The following is a 14,490-nucleotide window of genomic DNA, read 5'->3' as shown; positions in this document are numbered from 1 at the left end:
ATTTCCAGATCTGTCCTGCCTACATTATAAGCTTTTTTGAGATAAAATTGGCAATGTTTGTCAACATGCTTTGAAAGGGACTGCTGCAAAAACTGGTAGTATGCTACAGGAGTAATTACAAGCAATACTAAAAGTTATTTTTTCCCCCAGTACTTGCTGTGATCCAAGGGCTTTGCACATTATGTTATTTAATCCCCATACAAACCCTGAGGGAGAGGTACCCTAATTTCCACTTGACAGATTTGGAAACTGAGTTTAAAAGAAACTCTGCCACTTGTCCAGGATCATTTCATTCCAACCTCAAAGCCCATTGATTTACCCTAATACACAGGGCCTCAGATAGCCACTGAGCAGAAAGAATGGAGGGTTGGTGGGTTAGTGATATAGTAATGTAACAGAGGATACAGGCGGATCTTCCCAGGACAGTGGGACTAAGACCTCTGCCTCAGAAGGCAGAGGGGATAAGGAAGAAGCCAGCAGATGCTGATATGTTTGTAGGTAGGTAGGTGTCCGGAAGATAGGGAATAAGAACATGTGGCCTCAATTTTCTGCTTGTAATATAAAGGTAGCTCTTCTTCGGAGGTGAAGGTTGTGATAAGGTCTGGTGACATCAGCAGTTGAGGAGAGAAGCCAAGGTTAAAAATAGGAGATAGAATTGACTAGAAACACCCTGAGAACTTTGCAGGCTATTTTGAGGACCACTTTCCAGGCTATTTTGAGGATCATGAATTTGTCATATTCCCAGTCCCATAAAAGAGCGTGATCTTTCTTAAGCATGTAAAGCAGGCTGGGTGTAGATGTTGAGAAGGCAGGAGCCTTGATTGACAAGAGTTGGGTTTAACCTTGGGGGTGGCACAAATGCAGAGAAGAGACAGAGGAATGAAAGGCAATCAGCATCCTATCTATCTGCTATCTTCCTGTTTACAACGGATTATCCTTTTTTTAATCCATTTTTCCCCCTACTGACCTGTGCTATTTAATAGATTCAACTATTTTTTCTTTCCTAATTCAACATAATTGAAAACAGAAAGTATTCATTCCTCTGCTTTGAGATTTGGCTTGTATGAGCTCCACACAAGTGGTCTCTCTGGGCTCTGACCAGCAGAGATGGATAATGTGGGGCCATAGTCACCCAGGTGGTCTCAGGACAGGGGCCAGAGGCAGAAACAAAGCTCAAGGCCCTCCCTCTCCTTTGAGCAGATGTGCTCATGTTAAAAACAGTATTGTAATCACATGCTTTCCGATTCTGAAATGCAATGTGCGAACAGCTGTGACCTTGCATCACTGTACAGCACTCTGTTCCTCTGGTTTTATAGAGTGACAGACAATTCAGATTTTTTAAAAAAATAAATAAAAGCAGCTTGGTCTCAACTATCACTTCAGATGTGGTTCTGATGCTAGGCAAAGACTGATGCATTTATTTTTGAACATACAAGTTTTTCTAAAAACATGGCTTGGGCCTCCACATGCAGATACTCCCCTATCTCTCGCCTGAGGTGTGGACTGCCTAACACTGCGTCCTCTTTGTGCTTTCACTCCTGCTTGGGACTTCTGACTACTCTAACGGCGGCAGGAGAACTCTAAGGTCTTCACACTAGAAGCAAAGTTATGGAGAAATAGTTTGTGCATTTTCCTTAAGAGCTGCTGTGTTCTAAATCAGGTATCTCTCTTTTTGCTTGTGTTCAGTGCACTCTTTCAAAGGATGGGAAGAAAAACACAAACCTATAAAAAACAGACTCTCCCAACCCTCACCTGCACACACTTTTTCTATTATCTTGCTTTTTTCATTCCCCATGTTTATCAGATTTACTATGTATGTACCTGCCTCTGTCTTCTATCTATCTCCGTTTCTATTTCTCTTTCTCCATCACACCAGTTCGTAAGCACAGGAGGGAAGAAGCTATGTTTGGTTCATACTTACATCACAGACAACTAGAATATCTAGCCACAGAGTGGGCACTCAATAAATATTTGTTGAATGAATGCATGAACAAATTGCCAACACGTCATCAAAATTATCAATAACCCAATGAAATCTAGAATTTAGAGTTTCAAGGAAAACCCACCAGTGGTTTAAAGACTTGCAAGATAAGTGAAGATAGCGTTATTTTTCTATCTCACCAGTGAATTGAAATGGCTCCAGGAACCATGGCTTCGGAGGTCAGCATCGCACCAACGTTAATCCCAGCAGTCATCAGCAGGGGGTGCTATAGCCATATGTCCGTAAACGTAACTCAGCTTTTTCACAATCTTCCCACAAACCGTCTGAAAATCGTTTTCTACTTCAAACACAGGAAAAAGTCCTCCAGGGCCAGAAGCAGAAAACCTTACCTACATCCGTAATTGCTATCAGTGTCTCTAGTGGGGAAAGTTGTTCCAAGGTTCAGGGCCACATTATCTTGTTTAAAAAACAGGTTTTCGAATAAGAGCAGCAAAGTTGATGGTTTCTCTGTTAAACCATTAATGCTGATGTTTAGCTTCATTTTATACTCTTCCCAGTACAAATCACTTGAGTGTCCAGTGCATAATGGCAGCACAGTACTTAATGTTCATGTTATTGTAACAGAAGCTGTAGAGAGGCCATGTCTACTCCCGAAAGACTGTCCACCTGACATTTTGCAGGCACCTCCGAATTTGTCAACTTTAACTCCACATGCTTCCAATAGAGAAACTATTTCTGTGATGCCTTTACCTTTTAATGTAGTTGGAGACTCTACAGTATGTTGGTTAAGAGCATCAGTTATTGACATCTGATCAGCTAGGGTTTAAGTATCAGCTCTGTCACTTATCATTTTAGGCAAGGTACTTAAACTGGTGCCTCTACACCTTTGGTGGCCTTCAGAAGCACCTGGGGAGATTGATAAAAACACAAAGGCCCAGACCTTCCTTTATGTCAAGAAGCCTAGGCCCCATATTTCTAAATAGCAGTCTAGGTGATTCTGATACACACCAAAGTGTGGGAACTATTGACTTAAGCAATAAGACTAGAGTTCCTCATCTATAAAATAAAGATGTTAATAGCCCCTGCTGTTGTCATGAGGGCTAAATGACTTAATCTGTCTGAACCCAGTGCCTAAGGTGGTAAATACGCAATAAATGTTAGCTAGAATTAGTTCCCAAATTTGTTTTGCAAAGTCTATCTATGCTGCTGTGACAGAAATTCACCCTACTGAATTTTGGTTTAATTGAAGTAATAGTCCCTTCCCCTAACTACCCAGGTGACAAAAAGTTCTGCTAAATTTGGCCAGCTAAAAGTTAAATTGAGAAAGATGGAAGACCGTGAGATTTATCGATAGAAATTTTAGGGAAAATTGGATTTTCTGTCCATCTCATAAAAATATAAGAATAAATGTCTGAGTTAACAACAGAAGGCTTTTCATTTTGTTTTTTATTGTTGTTGTTGTTGTTTTAATCCAGCTCTTTGAAGCTGTCATAATAATAAAGACTTTATAGTGGTATGTTCCTTAGGAGACTACTTTAAAACGACTTAACTATAAAGAAGGAAAAAAGTTTACACATATTATATAGCTCATAATGCAGAAAATATAAGGTTGCATTCTTCTTGAAATCAATGTTTTTGCAGATGGAATACTCTATTAAAGATGCTTTTTCTTGGGGCGCCTGGGTGGCTCAGTGGGTTAAAGCCTCTACCTTTGGCTCAGGTCATGATCCCAGGGTCCTAGGATCGAGCCCCGCATCAGGCTCTCTGCTCCGCAGGGAGCCTGCTTCCTCCTCTCTCTCTGCCTGCCTCTCTGCCTAGTTGTAATTTCTCTCTGTCAAATAAATAAAATATAAAAAAAAATGCTTTTTCTCAGACCCATCTTGCTTTATGAACATAAATTGGTGTTGAATTAAGATTTTTATGAGATGGACAGTCAGATGGGAAATGTTTCAAATCACAAGAGATGCAAAGTTTCATTTGGTCTCTGCCCCTTCCTGCTAATTTTGAGCCTTGACTCATCTAAAATCTATCATTATAGTAAGACAGAGATTATAAGTTTCAAAGAGAAAAATGTCAGAAAGGCACCGCACAAGACAGGAGAAAATCACAGTTATTCTACAGTAGTAAGTGCCAAGTCTTTGCTGGCCCGATCTTCTAGGTTTCTTTCTGATTTTCCTGAAGCATGCTGAATAATTACATGCATCATTCTCAGAGTTTGGATTTGATGCCTTGGTATTAAAAATGAAAAACAATTAAAACGTCCATTACCCACAAACAATATGTTACCCTATTAACATCATTGAGATTTAGATTAAATTTCAAATTTTCAATGTAGGCAGACATTTTGGACTTTTTAGCTTTACTGACTGCATCTGGTTAGACTCAAATTTTCTTTGCTTAAATGATTAAGCAACAACAACAAAAAATGTATATTTCTGTCACATTAACCAGTATTTCTTTTTTTTTAAGATTTTATTTATTTATTTGACAGACAGAGATCACAAGTAGGCAGAGAGGCAGGCAGAGAGAGAGAAGGAAGCAGGCTCCCTGCTGAGCAGAGAGCCCGATGCTCTACCGGGCTCAATCCCAGGACCCTGAGATCATGACCTGAGCTGAAGGTAGAGGCTTAACCGACTGAGCCACCCAGGCATCCCAACCAGTATTATTCTTAAAGTCTGTTTTCTATTGCCATGTAGATGCTTTTATATTCAGAAGATGCTTTCATTCAGCCTCATGGCTTTAACTCTACTAAATTATCTCAACTTGGTGCATATTACACACAAATACAACACACAAGTGCAGGCCCATGAAGACACACCCAGACCCCCGCACAAATCACTTCAAGAAAAATACCACACTTACCTCCACAATACACTTGCCTTGATACTAGGATAGTTCATAAATCTCATAATCATGAGATTATGCTGCTGCCTACTCTCCCACATATATTTTGTCTATCAGTCCTAATACTACTTTTTTTTTTTAAAGATTTTATTTATTTATTTGACAGACAGAGATCACAAGTAGGCAGAGGGGCAGGCAGAGAGAGAGAGGAGGAAGCAGGCTCCCCACAGAGCAGAGAGCCCGACGTGGGGCTCGATCCCAGGACCCTGGGATCATGACCCGAGCCGAAGGCAGAGGCTTTAACCCACTGAGCCACCCAGGCGCCCCCCTAATACTACTTTTGATAATTCTTTTATATTCCTAGTATCCTTACCTTAAAGCTAATCAGGAACCTGTCTCCTAGAATATTGTAAAACATCGCTAATTTGTGTATATCAATTCTGTCACTATTTTAAAACATTCTGCTCCAAGGTTACAAATTAATTCTCATAAAACAATACCATGTCCATGCTTACAAAACTTTAGGATTCCCTTGGTGCCTCTAGAGTAAACGTTAAAACTTCTGACACAGGGTTGTCTGAAATTTGGCCGTGGTGTTCTCTCCATCATCATTTTTCTGTCAGTTTTCTCGCAGTTCGTTTTACATTTTATCCCAAGCATGTAATAAACATTTTCAAATCGTGTTTATAAATGTTTTTTGTTAACAGTTTGAAATGTAAACATAGAAAATGCATCAGGCACGATTATTAGCATCATCATTTACAGACAAAATACTTAAGCTGAGTAAGAATAAGTGACCTGCCAAAGGTCATACAGGTTTTTGAATCCCCAGACTCTAGCCAAATGTCATCAGTAAACCCCTATCCATGAGAAGGGTTAGGACAGCACCAGGGTCACATAGGACCATTGTCATAGATAGTGTAGATGATTAGCATTAAGCAAAAAATTCATTGCCAGTCATTATATAAATGATGATAGCTATTTAATCTGTGTGGGCTGTCAAAACAAAATACCATATACTGGCTAACTTAAACACAGAAATTTATTTCCTCTCAGTTCTGGAAGCAAGAAGTCCAAGATCACATTACCATTAGAGTCAATTTCTGATTAGGCCTCTCTTCTTGGCTTGTATACAACCTTCTTGCTATTTCACACATGGCCTCTTCTCTGTGGAAGCACAGAGAGAAGATTTCCAGTGTCTTCCCTTTTCTTAGAAGGACACCAACCTTATTAGATTAGGACCTCACTCGTATGACCTCATTTAACCTTGAATTACCTCCCTAAGGTTCCTGTCCCCACAATAGAGTTACACTGGGGGAATTCAACATGTGAACTCTGATGAGACACAATTCAGTCTGTAACAATAGCTAACACTTGAACAGTGTTTCCCATTGCCAAGCATTTTTCTCTTTTGAAGTTATTAATACTTGTCATCCTTACAGTAATATTAATTCTTGTAATCTTCACAATAACTCTGTAAGGTCATATACATTTTGCAAAGAAACAAACTGAGGCACCATGGAGTATAAATAACTTGCTTACAATCACATAGGAGTCAAATCTAGGCAGACTGTCTTCTTCATATATGCAATTAGTTCCGATGTTATACAGCATCATGAATCAGAGCAGAGCCTTAGAATGGCTGACATGAATACTACCACATCCCCAAACTCACCAGCAGCATTGCAGGGTCATATAAATTATTGGCATCTCATCACCTAGTGTTTAAATACCAGCTCTGTTGTCTATCATTTTAGGGCAAGGTACTTAAGCTGGTGGTTCTATAACTTTGGTGGCATACCTGTGTGTATGATTAAACCATAATGTGTGTTTGTAAGTTAAAACACTAGGCTAATCAACCGGTGACCCTAGCTGTGTTAACTGCCTTTAGATTATAACTTTTTCAACAGAGAGATTGTCTCCAAAATTCTGTTCTCCTTTGGAGTTCCTTAAGGGAAGGAGACTGTATTGGTTCATCTTTCTATTCCCCAGAACACAGCACAGCACCTGGAAAAGAGAAGGTGCTTAATAATGGTCTTAAGCCAAACAGGTAAGCCAAGGACTTATAGTGTCCATATATTTATGCACACAGACTGGAACACTGCTGATATTATGTAGAAATAAAATAGTCATCACCAAGGAATCAAATGTGCTGATTCAGTGAAAATTTTTTGTTTATGAGACTAAGAAAGTATTGAGGGTACTTGTAAATAAAACTAAAATCGGTGAATATGGGGAAAGATGTTCTGGGGATATTTTTAAAATACATAGTGCAGAATAATAATTAGAATGTGCAACGATGGTGAAAGTCAACTGTGTCAGGGATACATATACTACAAATTTGTACAATTTTTATTACAAAGTCAATATATTCTAAAGATTTTACTTATTTATTTGACAGCGAGGCAGAGAGGCAGGCAGAGAGAGAGAGGGGAAAGCAGGCTCCCTGCTGAGCAGAGAGCCCGATGCAGGGCTCAATCCCAGGACCCCGAGATCATGACCCGAGCCGAAGGCAGAAGCTTAACCCACTGAGCCACCCAGGTGCCCCCAAAAGTCAATATATTCTAATCATGAAAATACATAGAGTATTTGGAAAATGGCTTTATTCTCTCCCAACAAAGCAAAAGAGCAACAGTAAAAGAATTTTTAAAGAAAAAATCCACAGGAATGGGAATTGAGGCTATACAGCAGATGGATAAATGGTAGACAACCAGCAAAACCTAAGTAGAATGAAAGGAGTAAAAGAAAGAAAAGGAGAAGAAGAGGAAGGGAAAAGGAATGAATGATCTGTATCCCAAGGTCGAGAATGGGGGAAAAAATCAAGAACTAAAAAATTGCCTTGGAGAGAAAGAGAACATACAGCATTATTAAAAGAAATGTTCAGAAAAAAGAAAAAAAAAACTTCTGAAAATTAAAAATTTGATTTCAGAGATTTCAGAAAATCAATAGTCATTTTGGAAATACAATTGAGAAGGTTTCCCTGAAAAAAGCAAAAAGTTTGAGACACATAATGGAAAAGATGGGAAAAGCAGACAGCAGCCCATCTGGCCTAGTGTTTGAATACTATGCATTCCAGAAAGCGATCATAAACAATTGAGAGAAGTAAAACATCAAATAAACATGCAAGCAAACAAGTACTAACAGACATAATTTTTCGTGTTGCAAAGACCTGTTAATGTCCGCACAAAGGAGGAAGTGAGATAACTAAATGTTTGTAATTTCAGAACACTTTGAATAGGATGATTCTAGCAGCTTCCAAAGGGTTAGAGAAAAAATTAAGACCAAACCAAAAAAAAAGCAGTTATCAGAACACATCATATTTCTCAAAGGCAATACAAAAGCTAAAAACAATGGATCAATGCCTTCAACATCATGAAGGATAAGAATCTCCCGTGCAGAAATCTAGGCCTATCCAACCATCAACCCAGGATAAGTGGAGACTAAGGGCATTTTCAATATTCATTTTTCTTAGGATGCCCCGAAGGATAAAAAGGGAAGCCAACTAAGGGGAGAGACATAACAAACAGGAGATCCAACATCAGAAACAACATAGATATGCCTGGGTGAATGTTGAAAGGAGCTCCCAAGGTAGCATAAAGGAACCAGCCCAAACTGGAGCACAGCAGAAGATATCGAAAGATACCACCAAAAAAGATAAAATCCACATAATGTATGATCTGTCTGGATGTCTGGAGAGCGACATTAGATGACTGATTAAAAAAACAAACTGCATTCAGAGAAGTACTTAGAAAAATAGGCAAACAACAATAACAGCAAACATGGCCATTAGTAATTCCAGGAACACCAAAGAGTTGTGAATTGAGAAAAAAAAAGCTCTTGGTGTTTTATATATTTCAGATGAGAAGAGCATCTATATGGTCATAAGCTGTGAACATGAATACTGATGTAAACAAAAGTGCTGTATAACTGTATCAAGAGAACTGGTACTATTTGGTGGAAGGTCATGGAAGTAAGAGAGCTCAAAGACAGCACCTGCACTAAAGAGCCAAGAGATGGGACCACACAGAAGTGGTTATTTAGGGAAGGAAGTACCACAGAGTTTGCTGAAGCAGTTGCAAGTAGATAACACTTGAAGAGGGGAAAATAGGAAGGAGGACTGCTGAGTATTGAAACAAACTTTATAGAATACTTGGACTTGGACTATATGTATAATTTGGACAAAAACTAAAATTAATAAAAATATAAAGAAAGAAAAATACTGAACACAGCACAGATTTTAAGATCCTCCATAACCCTACCAATAAGAAAAACTCCATTTCATTTCTATATAAATCATATATATATGACACACATCACACCGGATCCATTGTACATAGAGATTCATAACCTGCTTTTATTTTCATTAACTTTATAATTTGACCAGTTCCCCAGATACTAAATCTTCTTCTATAGCATGATTTTAATGACAACCTAATAGTCATAGTTATATAGTGTATATAATTAAAATGTTAGGTTATTTCAAATATGCCATGTAAACAATTCTACTGATTTAAAGTACCTGGGCTATCTAATTAACTCAGTTCTTGGTGAGAAGGAACAATTCATCATTAGTGTAAAAAAAAAAATGAATGTTCTTGAATGATTTTTTTAAAAGAGAAATGAGAATTTCCAGTAATCTCTATATAGCCATGGAGAAAAGCAGCCCTTCCCCTCAGGACTCTCTACAACTATAAGCTTTACATACTTTCAGAAGCATTTTCAGTAGGAAAGAAGTTTATAATATTGGAAAACTTCTGAGATCCAGTAACGAATAGGATCAAATTAGTCCATATCTAAGATTTAAATTCTGACATATTTAACACTGAGAATTATAATATTCTATCCTTTGTGTGCATATATATTCATATTTGTATTTATTTTGGCTTTTTAAAATTAATTTACGTAAACTAATCCAGTTCAAGGGTCATTCTGCAGATAAATGTGACCCAGAAATTGTATTCTTTTGGAAAAGAGTACCTGATTAGCTATGTGATATCACTTCAGAGATAAGTTCCTGTCCCCACCTGCTACTGGTATTTCACAACCCTTCAAACTGTGACAAAGCTTTCTCATTCTATAGTAAAAAATAAGGTAGCAAATGTAATCATCTCCTAAATGACAGCAGGAAAAGTAAATTTTAGGTTGTTGAGGTCAAAGGAGAATTCACTGATACAAAAGATCCTTTTTGATATCTTTGAGTCTTGACCCCAATAAGCTCCCACTACCAAGATGGTGTAGATTAGAGAAAATCTATTTCTAAAAAATTAGAAAATCTAATTTTTCACTATTGAATATTACCTGCAATAGGAAGAAACAGTCTTCAAAGGAATGTGACTTCAAAATGAGAAGAAAGAGAATGTGTAGCAATGGCGGAAGTCGAATTTGTCAGGGATGCTTACACAAATCTGGAGTGCCATAGTTTCTACTCATCAAAAGGATTAATATTTTATGTTTGCAATTAATTTTAGACTAATACTTAAAATTTCCCTTGTGTGATATGTTTTTCCAAATTAACTGCAAATTTTCTTTCAAATATATTTTTTACTTAGTAAGGTATTATTAGTCTTTATGGATTTTAATAGTTGTTTCTTCATTTTTTAATATAACTCCTTGCAGTAGAATCATTATTGGAGCTATTATTTTTTTGTTCTTTGTTTTCCCACAGAGTTTAATCCTAATGAACCAAATCACTTCTGTACTATACATAATTCAAAATGAATGTGCCATAATATTTTCCAATATGAGATACTATTATTTACTTAGTTTCATATTTCTGAATTTACTGAATCAGTATTAAATTTATAGAAAATTATGTCAAATCAAATCACCAGTTATTTTGTCTCCAAACACTTCCTGGAACTTTCTAAAACATAATTTTGTCTTTAACAAATCCTCTCGTACAGCTTTATGGCTTTCTTCTCAGGATATGTCACCATCAATCAAGTAAAAAGGCAGCTCTGAAAGAGATGTCAAGGACATTTGCTGTTTTAACTGATCAGTCAACAATGTTAATAATTTAATGGTGGGATTTTCACAAAATCTGTATAACTGGAACAGCTGGTCTTTAAGACCTCTCCTTCTGTCACTTTTAGGTACAGGTGACAATAAAGGTTTCATGTCTAATGGACCTTTCAAGATGAAGATGGATAAAATCTTGATATTCTGTCCCAAATCCCCTCTTATCAATAAGGTAATTCTCTGACTGCATGGGACAGACAACCACTAGGCATAAACAGCTGTTTCCATTTGCTATAGACATTGCTCTATTGAGGCATATGGAGAAAAAGTTATGTTAGGACACTTAAAATATATAAAACATCACTATATTGAGCTGTTGTGTATTACAATGTGTTCATAATTGCAATCACATTTCAAAAAATGAAAAATAAAACATCACCCAGCAACAGTGAAACATTCATATAAGCCTACAGCTACAATGAACCTTAGAATTGCAAAGGTAAAAGCTACTGTGAGCATAAACAGCCCACTAGGATCAATGCCTCCAGAAACACTTCCCAAAGAATATTGTTTTCAAGAAGAAATTAATCTCAAAGTCACATGATTTGGGCTGGAGACAGGTGCAGAATTACAGCTATCCCAGGTACCCAACAAGAAAGGAACTTAAAAATCTTTACACAGCATCTATAAGAGAAACATTTTTAAAAAATTTTTTTTAAAGATTTTATTTGACAGAGAAAGAGATCACAAGTAGGCAGAGAGGCAGGCAGAGAGACAGAGTGGGGGAAGCAGGCTCTCCACTGAGCAGACAGCCCAATCTGGGGCTCGATCCCAGAACCCCGGGATTATGACCTGAGCTGAAGAAAAGGCAGAGGCCCCAACCCATTGAGCCACCCAGGCGCCCCAAGAGAAACATTTTCTTAAACTTTTTTTAATAATCAACAAATATAATTGTATATACTTAAGGTATATAAGATGATTATTTGATATACACACATCTTGTGGAATTACCAAGACCAAGATAATTAACCCATCCATCATCTCACATAATTAACGTGTGTGTGTGTGTGCATGTGTGTGTGTGTGTGTGTGTGTGTGTGTGTGTGTGGAGAATGCTTAAGAGCATTCTCTGAGCATACTCTGAGCAAATTCCAAGTATGCAAGGAAGCATTTCTTGAACTGAATTAAGTTGGTTTGAATTGGAACACTCATTTTCTTACCAGTATGCATCATGGTTTCAAAACAGGGCTTCTGGTGTTATGGCAGCTGTTACTTGAAACTATCTCCTATATTAATGGAAATATAAAACTATGTTACCATAAAATAGTGTCACCAGATATTTTTAAGCTACGTGAACCTAAGAGTAGGCTAATTTAATGTAGTACCTGCATTATATTCATAATATTCACATAATTATATCTATAAAATACCTTGCACGTATCTACATTAGTCCAGCAAATGGCTGTATTCAAGAAAGGAAATTTGTTGATCTGCAAAGTGTTCCTTCCATCTGTATCTATGCCTCAGTACTTTCTGTCCTAGAAAAGCGTGTGTGTGTGTGCGTGTGTGCGCGCATGCATGCAACAGTGATTTTTAGAAAGTTGACTATGGGGGACACCTGAGTGACTCAGCTGTTGGGCATCTGCCTCAGGCTCAGGTCATGATCCCAGGGTCCTGGGATCGAGACCCTTTCTTCTCCGAAGGAAGCCTGTTCTCCCTCACCCACTCTACCCACTTGTGTTCCCACTCTCCTCTCTCTCTCAGTCAAAAAAAAAAGTAAAATCTTTAAAAAATAAAATAAGTTGAAAGCTGAATATGTTGAAACTCTAGAAATCATATGGCCATTATTTGAGCAACGTTTCTATGGAAATAAAATAAGCTATTCACATTTAGCCTTGTGAAGAATAAAATGGCTCTTTATATTCCATTTAGCAAATTAAAAGTTGAAGACCACACAGAATGACAATAAAATAATCAGTTAAAAACGTAAAAAGAAGAAAGATTATAGCTTTTTCTGTTTTGTTTTTAGATAGGTAAGTTGTTTTACTAAATTAAAATTCTTAAGGATCTCAAAAAACTATAAAGAGTAAAATTGTATTTTCAAGCTCAGCATCCATTTTCTATGCTAAAAGATAATTCATTTGCAAGCTTTATATAAGCATTAGCTTTTCTCTTACCACTCTTAACCATTAAAGCTAAAGAAATAGAAGATAATACATTTGATAGTAAGTTATAATAATTACTTTAATAGATTTTTTTATACTGCTTTGCTACAATTTAACAATAACTGCACTTTAGGAAACAGTTAAAGGTCGTTTAAGTTTTTTTTCTAGAATTTCTGTTTTGTCTTCTAAACAAAACAGTACTTGTAAATGAATATCTCTTGTGTAGAACACATCTTGTGGACCTACGGGACAAGACCTAGGGATAGGATCTGGGGATGGGACAAAGCCAGAATGCTTCAAAGAATCAGAGACAGAGCCCAGTAAGTCAGCCAGGCGGAGCAAAACTGTTGTGAACAGTCCAATTTAAAAAGCAACATCTGAGCACATAGTAAGAATTTTATAGTAAGTGTTTACATGCAGGGGGGAAAACCCTCTTTTTGGAGAGTTCTCTAATTTGTGGTCCAAGAATGAAGAGAGCCTGGTAACTGTGAGTCTGGGAGGTGTCTGGGTAATGGAGCGTGTAGTCAGTAGAAAATCTGATGCACTTGCTATAAATTTCTGGCGGCCCTAAGATTTTTTTAAAGCCATCTCCAGCAACAACTCAGAATCCAATACTTAGTGTGCCAAATATTTAGTTGAGATTTATATATGCAAACATGTTTGATTTGGGATATGTGTGGAGAGCTAGAAACTGAGAGAGAGATGGCAGGTTTACATTTAATTTGGAAAATAGCAGTTATTCCTTTAGCAAATACTGACAGAACACTTAAATACCAAGACACGAGGCTATGGGACCAGGTGAGTGGCGTACTCCCCACCTTCAAGGATTACAGTCTAGTAGAGGTGGTTGACAAAGTATATATGGATATTATGCAGGAAACTGATTACAGACGTGGTTATACAAAAATGACAGTGGGAGATCTACTTGCTCAGGTGGTTAGGAAAGGTGTCTCTAAAATGATAACATTTGAAGATTTTATTTATTGGGGTGCCTGGGTGGCTCAGTCAGTTAAGCATCTGCCTTCAGCTTGGGTCACGCTCTCAGGGTCCTGGGACGGAGCCCCACGTACAGGCCTCTGCTCAGTGGGGAGTTTGCTTCTCCCACTTCTTCTCCCTCTGTGCTCTTTCTCTCAAATAAATAAACTTACTTATTTGAAAGAGAGAGGGAGGGAGGGAGAGAGAGAACACATGAGTGAAAGGTGCTCGAAAGGGGAGGGAGAGGCTGAGGCGGAGGGGTAGAGGGGGAGGAAGAGGAACAAGCAGATTCCACATTGAGCACAAAGCCTGCCCTGGGCTAGATCCCACCACCCTAAGATTGTGACCGGAGTCAAAATCAAAGTTGGCTGCCCAAAAGACTGAGCTACCCAGATGCTCCCAAGGTGGTAACATTTAAAATGAGTCTCAGTGAATGGAAGAAGGCAGTCATGAAAGAACTATAGGGAGGAACATTCTAGATAAAAGCTGCAGTGTCATGAGTAATTAGAGGAGTATCAGTAAAGAGGAAATTATACACAGGCAGAGTTCGACCCCATAAGCCATGATGAAGGGCACTTTCTTTAACATTATACATGGGAAGAAGGA

This window comes from Meles meles, chromosome 4 (genome assembly GCF_922984935.1).
Source record: "Meles meles chromosome 4, mMelMel3.1 paternal haplotype, whole genome shotgun sequence".
NCBI lineage: Eukaryota > Metazoa > Chordata > Mammalia > Carnivora > Mustelidae > Meles > Meles meles.
Note: the sequence above shows the minus strand (reverse complement) of the source record.